A 12,615-nucleotide genomic window follows, 5' to 3' on the forward strand; every position below is an offset into this window, starting at 1 on the left:
AAATGCCAAGGTTTATAAATGGGTGGGTGACAGGACACAATGAACACATTATTTGGAAATATGCCGGATTCCCTCCTTCCTTCCTTCCCTCCCTCCCTCCCTCCCTCCCTCCCTCCCTCCCTCCCTCCCTCCCTCCCTTCCTTCCTTCCTTCCTTCCTTCCTTCCTTCCTTCCTTCCTTCCTTCCTTCCTAACTTTCCTTCTTTTAAAGACAGGGTCTTGCCATGTATTCCACTCTGACTTAGAACTCATGATCCTCCTGCCTCAGCCTCCCAAGAGCTGGAGTTACAGGTATTTACTACTATGTCCAGCTCTAAACACATTTTAAGAATTTTTGTCATTGTGGTAAAATATATTATTTTAAAATGTACCAATAGTGATGTTTAGTACATTCACAATGTTATATAAATATTGTCAATGTCTTGTTCCAGAATATTTTATTGGCTTGGAGTAGCACGTAGCTCAGTGGTAAAGCTCTCTTGACTAGCACTCACATAGCTCATGGTTCAATCTTCAGTGTCAAAAAAAATTGAAATTAGTTTATTAGTATGAAAGAGAACCCTGTGTCCCCTGAACAGTCATTCAAGTTCCCTGCTGATCAAGCCACTGACAGCCAGTGGGCTTTTGCTCTATAAATTTGCTGACTGTAGACATATACAAATGAGATCATATGGAAATGACTTGTATTGTTCTATTTCCCACTTCCACCAGCAAAAGAGTCTGCTTCATTTTGCCCTTGCCTGCCTCTCTATGGCCCCACCCCTGTGCTGAGGATGGAACCAAGGGTCTTGCACATATTAGGCAAATTGCCCTACTACTGAGCTGTCTCCATCCTTCCCCATTTTCCTTTAATGGAGCTAAAAGCTTACGGAAATTTTAATCAAACTAAAATCTATGCATATATATCAAATGGTTCTCAATCTTCCTAATGCTGTGACCCTTTAATACAGTTCCTCCTGTTGTGGTAACCCCCAGCCATAAAATTATTTTCTTTGCTACTTCATTATTGTAATTTTGCTACTGTTAGGAATCATAATGTAAATATCTGATACACAGGATATATGATTATGCAACTCTTGTGAAAGGGTCTTTTGACCCCCAAAGCGACTGAGACCCACAGGTTGAGAACCATCAATATATAGTACTGTGATAAAAACTATTAGACTAAGGCTATCAGGTGATCCAGTAATGGTCACAAAGAATGAGAGAAAACAGAATTTGAGGACTACTAAAGTCTTACTAGGCATACTTATTTCTTTTTTATTTCATATTTATAACTTACTGCTCCCATAGCAAATTATCACAAGCTCAGAGACACAAATCAAATTTAGTCTCCTATAGTTCTGTGGGTTGCAAGGCCAAAATGAGTCATGTTGAATTACAAATGAAGATGCTGCCATGGACTATTCCCTTTAGGGCCCTAGGGAAAATCAGTTATACCCTAACCCAGCTTTTAGAGGTTGTCAATATTCCTTAGTTTGCATCCTTTTCTTCCAGACTCCAACTGTAACAACCTCCCTCCTCTCCGGCACGTTTCCTGTCCTTGCTTTTATGTCCTCCTCTTTGACTCTGATCCTTCAGCCTCCCATGCACCCTAGGACCGCACTAGAACCAGAGAACTAGAGGGGGCCTTGTCGGTGAGAAAGTGCCAAAGGCTGGACCCACCAAACATTGACCTTTCCCTTTTAGGCAACAATGGCAAACTTGTTGCTTAGGGTCTGTTTTAGGGCTTGGGGGGGAGGGGGCAAAGTGAGAGAGAAAATGCTTCCCTATGCAATTCAAGTTTCTCCAGAACCTTACATGCCCAAGATGCTACAGTCAAAGCTCACAGTAAACTGTAGACGGACGTTTCCTGTCCTGACCTCCTGCTCCTTATCCCAGTAGCTGCTTCCAAATTAGCATGCAGAGACTTAATATTATTTGTCAATGCTCAGCTGATGGCTCAGGCTTATTACTAACTAGCTTTTACTCTTAAATTACCCCCCCCTTTTTTTTTCTTTGAGACAGGGTTTCTCTGTGTAGCTTTGCGCCTTTCCTGGAACTCATTCGGTAGCCCAGGCTGGCCTCGAACTCACAATGATCCACCTGGCTCTGCCTCCCAAGTGCTGGGATTAAAGGCGTGTGCCACCACCGCCTGGCAAATTAACCCATTTTTATTCATCTGTGTTTTGCCATGCAGCTCATGGTTTTATCTGTCCTCTAGCATGTCTTACTTCCTGAGTGGCTCGCTGGCATCTCCTCTGACTCCACCTTCCTTCTTCCCATCATTCTCAGTTTGGCTTTCCCACCTAACTTCCTGCCCACCTACCGGTCTGTCAGCTTTTTATTATCCAGTGAGATACATATTCATAGTGTTGAAAAGGATTGTTCCACAGCAGTATAATTTTAAAAATTATTTTATATGTATAAGCTTTTTTTCTTGCATGCACATATGTGTACCATATGTGTGCCCAGTGCCCATGGAGAATAGTGGACCCCCTAGAACTACACATGGAGTTACACATGGCTGTGAACCACTGCACAGATGCTTGGAACTCAACCCCGGTCTTCTGGAAGAGCAACTCATGCTCCTAACTGCTCAGCCATTGTCCTAGTCCTTTGTAGGATGCTTTTCAGGCATGACGTTTCTTCAGGGTTGCACAACTTTTCTGAGGAATTCATGTGAATAATATATCATCTTTAATAATAGATGCGTGTTTGTTTTAACCCATAAATAACATTTTCAAAGTCTTGCCTGCAGGATCAATTAGTTGCTTCTCCTTACTCTTAAATCTTCTGTACCTCTCTTGTCACATCTCAGGTTCTCTCTCTGAGAAGCATCATTGAATAAAAGAAAGCACGTTGTAAATTACATTGAGTAAGGAAGACTTTCATTATATTTTAGATTCAGATGTGAAATACTGAAAAACATCACTTCAGCCTTCATGCTATGTGCTGAACTCAGGGAGAAAAGGAAGCTTTTAAAAGGTGCATGCGGCAGAACTCTGACCAGCATCTGATCCCAAGAGTTGATGTTCTCCTAATATTGCCTGCCCCATTCTTCAAGCTGTATTGACACCATTTTCTGTCTGGCTGACTGGGTTCAAAGTGTGAGGCGGGAGGTTTATTATGGAGGAGCAGGAGGTAATGGGGAGGAAACACCACTGTGTATAAGAACTGGTTACATCAGGGTCTTCTCAAGGATCATTCTTTGAGGTTTTCTGAATATTTATGCATTCTCAAAAAGGAAAAGTATTGCTCCTTCCACAAAGACCAGCATTCATTAGAAACGGCAACAATGCTATCCTCCAGTCTTTATTTTTGTAGTTCTGGGGACTGAACCCAGGCCCTTACACTTCCTAGGCAAGCACTCTAGCATTTGAGGGAAGTCCCGGATTGATATCACTTTTAGATCATTAAGGTTCGTATTCACAGTGGCACTATGTAGAGAGGGTCTGGGTTCTCTGAGACCGCCCATGTAATACAAAGGATTTGATAATGAAGGAATGTTGGAGAACCTTCTAAACAATTGTGGAAGACTTGTGTTATTTTTCTTTTACTCAATTCATAAAGTGGTCTTGGGTCTATTTACTTCATTTGCATGAAAGTAATCAGGTCTATGCGAGGTCCCAGAATGACTCCCATGATTAATAATAAGGTGGCAGGACAGGGCTTCTATATCTGCTTTCAAGTTCTTTTTGTTCCTCCCATTTCTGTTGAATAGTGTTAAAAGGACTTGGGACATGGCTCCCTTTCAAGGAACCCTTAAAGGAAATTATACCCTTCCTATTTCTATCAGCAACTGATATAGATGTCTATGGATATTTCTTTGAGAATTTTATCTAACATGTATAAATGCAAAACCATACCACAATTATACCCATTATGAGAAACAGAGCATCTAATTCTGTCAAGTAGACAAGCTAGACAATATTCAAAGTTGTGTAGTTTTCAAGGTATAAGTGACTGAAAAGTTGGAATGTAATGAAAATTTGTTGGAGGGAAGGATGAATGGGCAATGTATGGAAAATCACACACACACACACACACACACACACACACACACACACACACACACACACACGACTACTTCAAAAAAAGTGTCCATCATGCAACCTGGCCAAGAATCTGCAGTAGAGAGTGGTGGTGGATAGAGGCCTTGTGGGTTTGTGTGATCAAATAGTTCCCGGGCAGGGGTATCAGATCTCTTGTGAGAGCCAAGACTGTGTATAAGAAGCAAAAAATTATGCAGGTTAAGGTGGGACTTTAATATCCCTGCTAAGTAGCTCTGGTTACATTTTGTGGCCACGTGGATGGTTACATGTTTTTATTCTCACGGCACACAGGGAATGCTGCTGTTACCTTCTCTTCTCTAGTAGATTATCTTTTTGGTAAAATAAGCAAGTTATATATTATGGTGAGTTCCCTTCTGAATTGAGCTGTTTTTTTCTCTGTTTGGTTTTATGTTTTTGAGGCAGATCCTAGCTAAGATGTATTGCATGGCCTTGAACTTGCTGTGGAGCCCACACTGGCTCCAAATTTGCCGTCCTTCCTCTATGCTGGGATTACAGATGTGTGGCCACGAACTGTTCTCAAACAAAACAAACACTCCTTCTCTTTGTCTTCCAGTAACTTGACTTGACCTGTGTCTTTGCCTCTTACTCCTCAAGTGACCCTGTGTCTTAATTTGACTCTTGCTTGTCTCGTAGGGTACGTGTTCCCTGTGAGCTTTGGCGCTTTGCTTTCTCTTCATTAGGAGCAACACAGTTCTCCTACCCTGCAACTGCTTTGAGCTTTGACGTGAGTTTCCATTAGTCTTGTGTTAAATTGCTTCTGGCAGTATGACACTTTGGATGTGTCTGGAAGGCTAAATGAAAAACATTTAGCAGTCTCATATGACAGGGCCACTTGGACAAGAGTCACTTTGTAGACGTGACTTTGCACCATGGGAAATCATGAACTTTTCCTTACCCCTGTGTGGCGTGGTGCCAGAGTAAACTTGGGTGGATTCTTGGATGTGTCCAGAAATTTTTTTTTGCTTCTCATAGTTGGAGTTCTTATACTAAAATATTAATTACTATTCAGGAGAACTGAATTTTTCAGGGATAAATACTAAGTAGGTTCCTAAATCTTGTTCAAAAACTTTAGCTTTATTACAGGCTAGAAATATCATCCTGCGCTAACATTTTATTTGATTGTGGAACGTGTTGCCACATATGGGAATTCATGTAAAAGATAAGTGAATGAAAAACATGAGAATGGATTTGAATTCATTGCTCATTTAAGTCCATGATGTTCTTCACTTATGTCAACAAAATAATATACAGGATGAAAAGTATTTCTGGGGCTCCCACTCTGTACTCGGCACAGGGCTAAATGTTATGGTTACTTGTTATGGAAGGTTAATACCTTTCCTGCTTTCAAAAGATTACAGTCCTGTAGAAAGAGGCAGAAGAATCAAGTCAAGAGGGAAACAGGTCAAAGTTAAAATGCATCACCATTTCCTTCAACTCCTACGACCACAACAATCTTGCAAAGTAGGGAAAACTTGTAAGTAGGGAAAAGTGATCCAGGAAGACGGGTTGTGCATCTGAGGTCAAGGAGAGCATTGCCAAGGCAGGATTCTCACTTGTGTGTTTCTAACTTTAGAGAATCAAATGCTTTTCACTAAGTCTAACTGTGCTCAGTGGTCAGGATGGGTGCTTCTAGGCTCTCGGCATCTAATCCAGAGAACTGAAAATAAGGCTCCCAGATTAGCAAGAGAAGGGTGACAGCTTTATCCAGAGCGAAGTGATAGTGCACGTTATAGGGGGATATGCCATCAGATTGTCAGCAGGCTGCATGAGGGGGAGTAGTCAAGGGCCCAGTTATTCTTTGGGTTTCCTTTTATGGAGTTCAAGAGAAGGAGGTCCTGGTCACAAAGGGGTAGCTCTTAATTTTGATTAATAGATCAGATAATATATTCATTTTTCTTACTGAACATGTCCCTTCCCATAATGCATCTGATTTTAATTGTATGCATGTGTAACTAAGCACAGTTATCAGGTAATAAATGGGTAAATCCTCCTTAAAAGTTAACTAGAGGACATAATGTTGTCTTACTGTGCATGTGTTCAAAACTAATTCAGGCCTAGTTGACTGGCCTGGTCTTTGCACACAGGTACATTGAGAATGTACTTGAACAGAAGCTCTCTAAATCTGATTGTTATTAAGGGTAGAATTGAGAGACTGCATAGTTCAGTTGAGGTGAGAGACCCTGAGATTAAAGGCCAGGGCCACCACCCTCATCTTCTGTCTTTTTCTTGATGGTTTTAGCTTTGGAGCAAAAGCTGTCACCAGGTATAGACCTTCCAAATCCCTGTCCCCTGAAGCCGCATAACTATCTTTACTGTATAATATGTTTCTCAATATAAAAATATGAAGTTTAGAAGCAGTCTGCTAAGTCCCATGAAACTCTCTGCATATATCCATAGATCTGTCTGAGAAGAAAGCACATTTCAGCAACAACGCCTCTTCTTATACAGTTAGAGGAAGCTTCTTTGTTCCCAGACTTTAAATGTTTTATCTCTATAATTTCTTTATAAGGCACCAAGAGGGTCTGAAATGTATTTTATTACTATTATTTTATCACTTTGGTTTCTATGTCAATGCTATTTATTTCAAAACCACATTTTTCAAATGTTTATTTCTGCTAGATATCTTGAATTCCTTTTGTATATTGAATTTTTAAAACTCTATCAAGTAATTCATGAATTCAGATAGTCACATCTATACTTCTGGAGGCATTTCTTGGGGGCCATGTCATCCTGGAGCAGTAAGTCACAGGAGTTTTCATCTGTAACAGGATGATCGGCCATGTCTGAAAGTCATCATACTCCTGCTGTATGAGAAAGCAGGTTTGTGATATTAAAACAGACACATTCCCATGCACTGAAAAACTCAGAGTCCAGTTTATAGCCTGCCAAAAGAAAACACAAGTTCTTTTGAAGTATTTGTGGACTATTTGCAGAAAGCAATCATATAAAAGAGCCAAATTAGAAATTGACAATGTTCCAAGATAAAAAAGTTATATAAATCCCATTCTTTTACCACCAAGTTACAGATACGGGAATCAATAACAAGTGTTTAAGAACAACTTGCCAAATGGAGACCTTATCTTCTTAAATGCTTTATGTATTACAAATATCAATAATGAATTGACTTAGGATTGAACTCAAGAGGTGAGAAAGATAACAGAAAAGGAGCCATAAGAACGATGAAGTCAAGTGTAAAGCTGAGGAGCAGTACGGCTAAAAGGCATTTTTAAAAGCTCCTTGTTGGTAAAACAATGGTCAGAGCAAGAGAAACAGCGCAGTGAGCACACGGGTAAGCACACCTTCAGCAGATGACAGCGCCTGGTGCCAACAGTGCTGAGCCATGAGGGGTAGGATGAGATGACACTCTATCTCAGTGACCTTCATCCCCCACATCCGTAATCAGGTCTAATGTGGGGAACACTAAATAAGTCCCCTCTGAGGGGAATTTAAGATAACACCCGACTGAGTGTCAAGTCAGCCTAAACAAAAGGGTCTGAGGACCACCAGGAGATGGCAACAAGATGACCAGAGGAAGTAAGAGAGCCTAGAGCAGTGGTTCTCAACCTGTGGGTTGTAACCCCTTTGGGAGGGTCAAATGACCCTTTCAGAGGGGTCACATATCAGATAGCCTCCATACCAAACATTTACATTATGACTCATAACTAGCAAAATTACAGTTATGAAGTAGCAACGAAAATAATTTTATAGTTGGGAGTCACCACAACATGAGGAACTGTATTAAAGGGCCGCAGCCTTAGGAAGGTTGAGAACCACTGTTGTAGAGCAAGGTTGGGACCAGAGAAAACTTGTGAAAAAACTGAGGAAGTTCAATGAAGTTAACAGTTCCGCACCTCCACACCGGCACATTAGTTGTGACAAATATGCCGTACTAATACGTCACCCCCAGTGGGATATACGGAGACTCCTGCCATCCTTGCAGTCTCTCTGAAGGTGTTTTCTACCCCCTGCAACAGATTACCGCAGCTCTCAGTGGTTCAGCACAGCACGGATCTTGTCTCTTACAGGTCTAAGGGTCAGAAATTCAAAGGGAGTCTTAGAGGGTTAAAATCAAGGAATCGGCAGTCACCAGGGAGACTCCATTCCTGTTTCCCAGCTTCAGGGGGGCTGCTAGCCCTCCTCGGCTGGGGCAGCACATGTTGTTTCTCCTTTTGCTGCCATAGCGCCTCCTCTAACTGATCTCCCAAGGGTCTATGATTAAGCACATATTGTCAACTCAGAGAATCCAGGACAGTCTCCCCATAAAATCCTTAATTCAATGGAACCTGCACAGTACTTTTTGCCAGGTAACATTCGGGAGATGAGACCATAGCAGGGTGTTATCATTCCATCTGCTATTCTATTCTAAGATTAAAAACAAAAATGTGTCAATATGAGGGTATATGCATGTGAATACAGAGGCCTGGGGGGTCAGATTCCCCTGAAGCTGGAGTTATAGGGTGTTGTGAGCCACCTGTCATGGGTGTGGAGAACCGAACCAGGTCCTCCACAAGAACAGTACTTGCTCTTAACTGCTGAACCAATTTTCCAGTGCCCTGCTACACTAATTTTTTAAAAAGGAAAGAAACATAGGAGAGATGGCTAAGGAATTAAACTACTTGTCATTCAAGCGCGAAGATCAAGTTTGATGATCCAGAGTCCACATTAAAAAAAATCAGGCATGCAAATTTGTAATCCCAATGTTGAGGAGATGGAGGCAGAAGGATCCATAGGGCTTACTGGCCAGCTAGTCTAGCCCAGTCAATGAGCTCGAGGTTCAGCAAGAGACCTAAATAATATGCAGTGTAACTGAGGAAGAGACCTGGCATTGACCTTTGACCTCCATTTGCACAGGCACACATGTACATCTGTGTGCATGCGTGTAGGCACACGCATACAGGTTCAAAAGTTTGGAAAATTCAACTGAGATAAAACAGGGAGCACAAGAAAGATATGATAATGAGTATTGGTGCTTTCTGTAGCTAGAGTTTTCCTGCCTTGCCCACAGTCAGGACAAATCTTTGTCACCCGCCAGTCCCACAGCCGCTCAGACCCAACCAAGTAAACACAGAGACTTATATTGCTTACAAACTGTATGGCCATGGCAGGCTTCTTGCTAACTGTTCTTATAGCGTAAATTAATCCATTTCCATAAATCTATACCTTGCCATGTGGCTCGTGGCTTACCGGTGTCTTCACATGCTGCTTGTCATGGTGGCGGCTGGCAGTGTCTCTCTGCCTCAGCCTTCTGCTTCCCAGAATTCTCTCTCCTTGTCCCACCTACTCCCTGCCTGGCCACTGGCCAATCAGTGTTTTATTTATTGACCAATCAGAGCAATTTGACATACAGACCGTCCCACAGCAGCTTTCTGAGAGCATAAGAGGCATGCTTATCTAATAAGGCACCTCAATATTTAGATGAGATGCATGGTTTCTTGGGACAAGAGGACACAGTAAATAGATTAGATAAAGACTCGGGCAAAACGTGAAAGAAGTTTCTGGGAACAGCTGTCCTGCTAATGGCAACAGCTGTTAGCTGAGCCCTTCCGAGTAACAGGTGAGCGAGAATTTGAAGTAAACTTTGTGTGGCTCCAAAGCCCAGGGCACTCACAGCATCCTTTTGCCTCCTATGAATGGTGGCTTGATTTTTCTCACACCTCCAAAAAGCAGAATTTGTTTTTCTCTTCCATGTGAAGTATTCTGAAGTGTGGAAAGCTACGTGGTTCATGAGTAAACCCGCAGAGCAACAAGCATGTGCTCTCCTCACCACCTGTATGACTTTGGCTCAGCCGGGAAGCCCTCCGGCCTTATTGGTAAAATATGAGTTCCCCGTAGGTAAAATACAGACCATGCTGTAGCATGTACATAAAATGAATGTGAGAGTTGCATGGGAAAACCCCGCGCATTTAGTTCAGAGGTAAAAGGGCTGAGGTTACAAAGTCATCCCCACTGCCGTTATCATTACTGACAAAACTTAAGAAAAATGGAATAGAGTTGGTTGTGTAGTCCAGCGGTAGTATGCTTGCTTAGCATGAGTGAAGCCCTAAGTTCAATCTTCATCACCAAAAACAAACAAGCACAATAAAAAGAAAACCACATATTCTGAAATCCTACACAGTCTATTAGTCAACTGATCTAACATTTTTTGCAAAGAATAACCTGTCATACCCAAGAAAATATCACATTGATTATATCATATCTATAGTTCAAATTTAAAAAAAATCATGATTATTGTAATGAGAAAAGGGTCATTGTGTTAACTATGGATGGAACAATAATTCCTTAACACATTGAAGAATTTCTTATAATAATAGCCATGCCATTATCTATTGTGAAAAATACCAATAAAGATATTTTGATTAGCATCAGAAACAGAACAAGGATTTTTATAATCTTCCTTATTGGTTAATATTGATTTATAAGTTTTTCATAGCAAAAAAACAGAAGTAGAAAATGTTACTGGAAAAGAGCATGAAGACACTGTTTTTCACAGATCACACAATCACGCACACATAGAAAGACCCCAGAGAATTAGATTAGAAATGGTTGGGAGTTGAGCAAGATGAATGGACACAAGTTCAAGTAGGTTTCCAAGATACCAGCAGCAGTCAGAAAATATAATGAGGAAAATTCTCCTTCACAATAGAAACAGAAATCTAAAACACCTGCAAATACAAGCTGAATAAGAAGGGTGTTGGCTCTCTGGAAAAACACCATGAGAGGCGATTGTAGGATTATAAAAACAAGGCCTACGTAAACAGAAAGACATACGGTGTGCCTGTGTAGATGCCTATAAAGACCTTGCCTTTGCTCACATTAGTTTTTAGGTCTAATGCAACCTGAACTCTCAATGAATTTTTCCCCCCTTGACTGGTTTTGCTGAAGATTCAAATAATTTTCTGAGACAAACAGCGGAAAATGTGAAGAGACGCGCGAATGCCGTGGAGTGAATTTGGTACAGATAGAAGCTATGCCGCAAAAGACTGGGGCTGGGAGAAGCATGGATTGGGAAGCGAGATCGGAATACCCTGTGAGTAAAAACACTATGCTACGTGATGGTCTACAATACCATAAAGATGACATCACAAACGGAAGGAAGGATGGAATATTGTCCAGTCCAATGCTTACCTTGTCCCATATGTCACAGGCAAGAATCACTTCTAGTGTCTCAGCGAGTGAAACAGCCATTACCCACAGAGGAAGTGAGGACGCCTCAGTTACTGTTCTATTGCTGTGAAGAGACACCACTAGCAAGGAAACTTCAAGAACACATTTAATTGTGGGCTTGCTCATAGCTTCAGAGGGTTAATTGATGCTCATCGTGGTGGGAAGCATGGTGGCAGGCAGGCAGGCAGGCAGGGCACTGGAGTGGTGGCTGAAAGCAGGAGACAGAGAAAGAGAGAGGCTGGGCTGGGGCTGGGCTGGGCTATTGAAACCTCCAGTGCCACCCCACTGACACACTTCCTCCTACAAAGCCTCACAACGGAATCTTTCCCAAACAGTTCCACTAACTGGGGACCAAAAATTCCACCCACCCCAGGGGGTGGCACAGGAGCAGGCTTCTTTGAGTAAAGAGAAGACTGACGCTCACAACATAAATTTTCAATCTCTTTCTCAAAACTATCATTTCTTATAGTAAGAAGAAATATCTTTAAAAAAAAAACGTTAAAATGGCAAATTAGAATCTACTTTGGCCACTGGTGTCAGGAAAAAGTAAATTGTTTTTTGTTTTTGGATGTTTTAATGAACCTGTAAGAAAAAGAGGAACAATTTCACCGAGTAGATAGAGGAACAAGCATGGGTAATTTGTGCAAGAATTAATAACAGTAGTCAATGAAGGTAGGAAAAAGTTCGCCTTCCTTCCATGACTCTAGCTGTGAAGAGACATCATGACCAAGGCAACTCTTATAAAAGGAGGCGTTTAATTGGCGGCTTGCTAAGTTTCAGAGGGTTAGTCCATGATCATTATAGTGGGAAGCAGGCCGGCATAGTGCTGGAGCAGTAACTGAGAGCTTTACATTCTGATCTACAGGCAGTGGGGGGGGGAGGGGAAGGGGGAGAGAGACAGAAAGAGATAGAGGGAGAGGGAGAGGGGGAAGAAGGGAGAGAGAGAGAGGGAGAGAGAGAGAGAGAGACAGACAGACAGACAGACAGACTGGGCCTGGAGTGGGCTTTTGAAACCTCAAAGTCCACACCCCACTTATACAGCTTCTCTATCCAGGCCACGCCTACTCCAACAAGGTCACACCTCCTAATCCTTCTAATTTTTCTTAAACAGTTTCACTCCCTGGTAACTCAGCATTTAAATCTATGAACCTATAGGGGGCATTCTCATTCAAACCCACATCTCACAAGGTTAAACATCCCTTGAACCTATTTAATTGTCACTTCTGGGCTAGAGAGTGCCAATCAACAGTAGCTGATGAGGAGTGTCCTAGGATGCTGTTTTTCTGTGGCAGGGGAGCATTTAGCAGTGCATTTAAGGAACCCAAACACCTTTTCTAGAATCCTTTCACTAGGAATGAAAAACATTCACACAAAGACATTCTTCCCATTTTTTAAAAA

Source organism: Peromyscus maniculatus, chromosome 11, assembly GCF_049852395.1.
Source record: "Peromyscus maniculatus bairdii isolate BWxNUB_F1_BW_parent chromosome 11, HU_Pman_BW_mat_3.1, whole genome shotgun sequence".
NCBI lineage: Eukaryota > Metazoa > Chordata > Mammalia > Rodentia > Cricetidae > Peromyscus > Peromyscus maniculatus.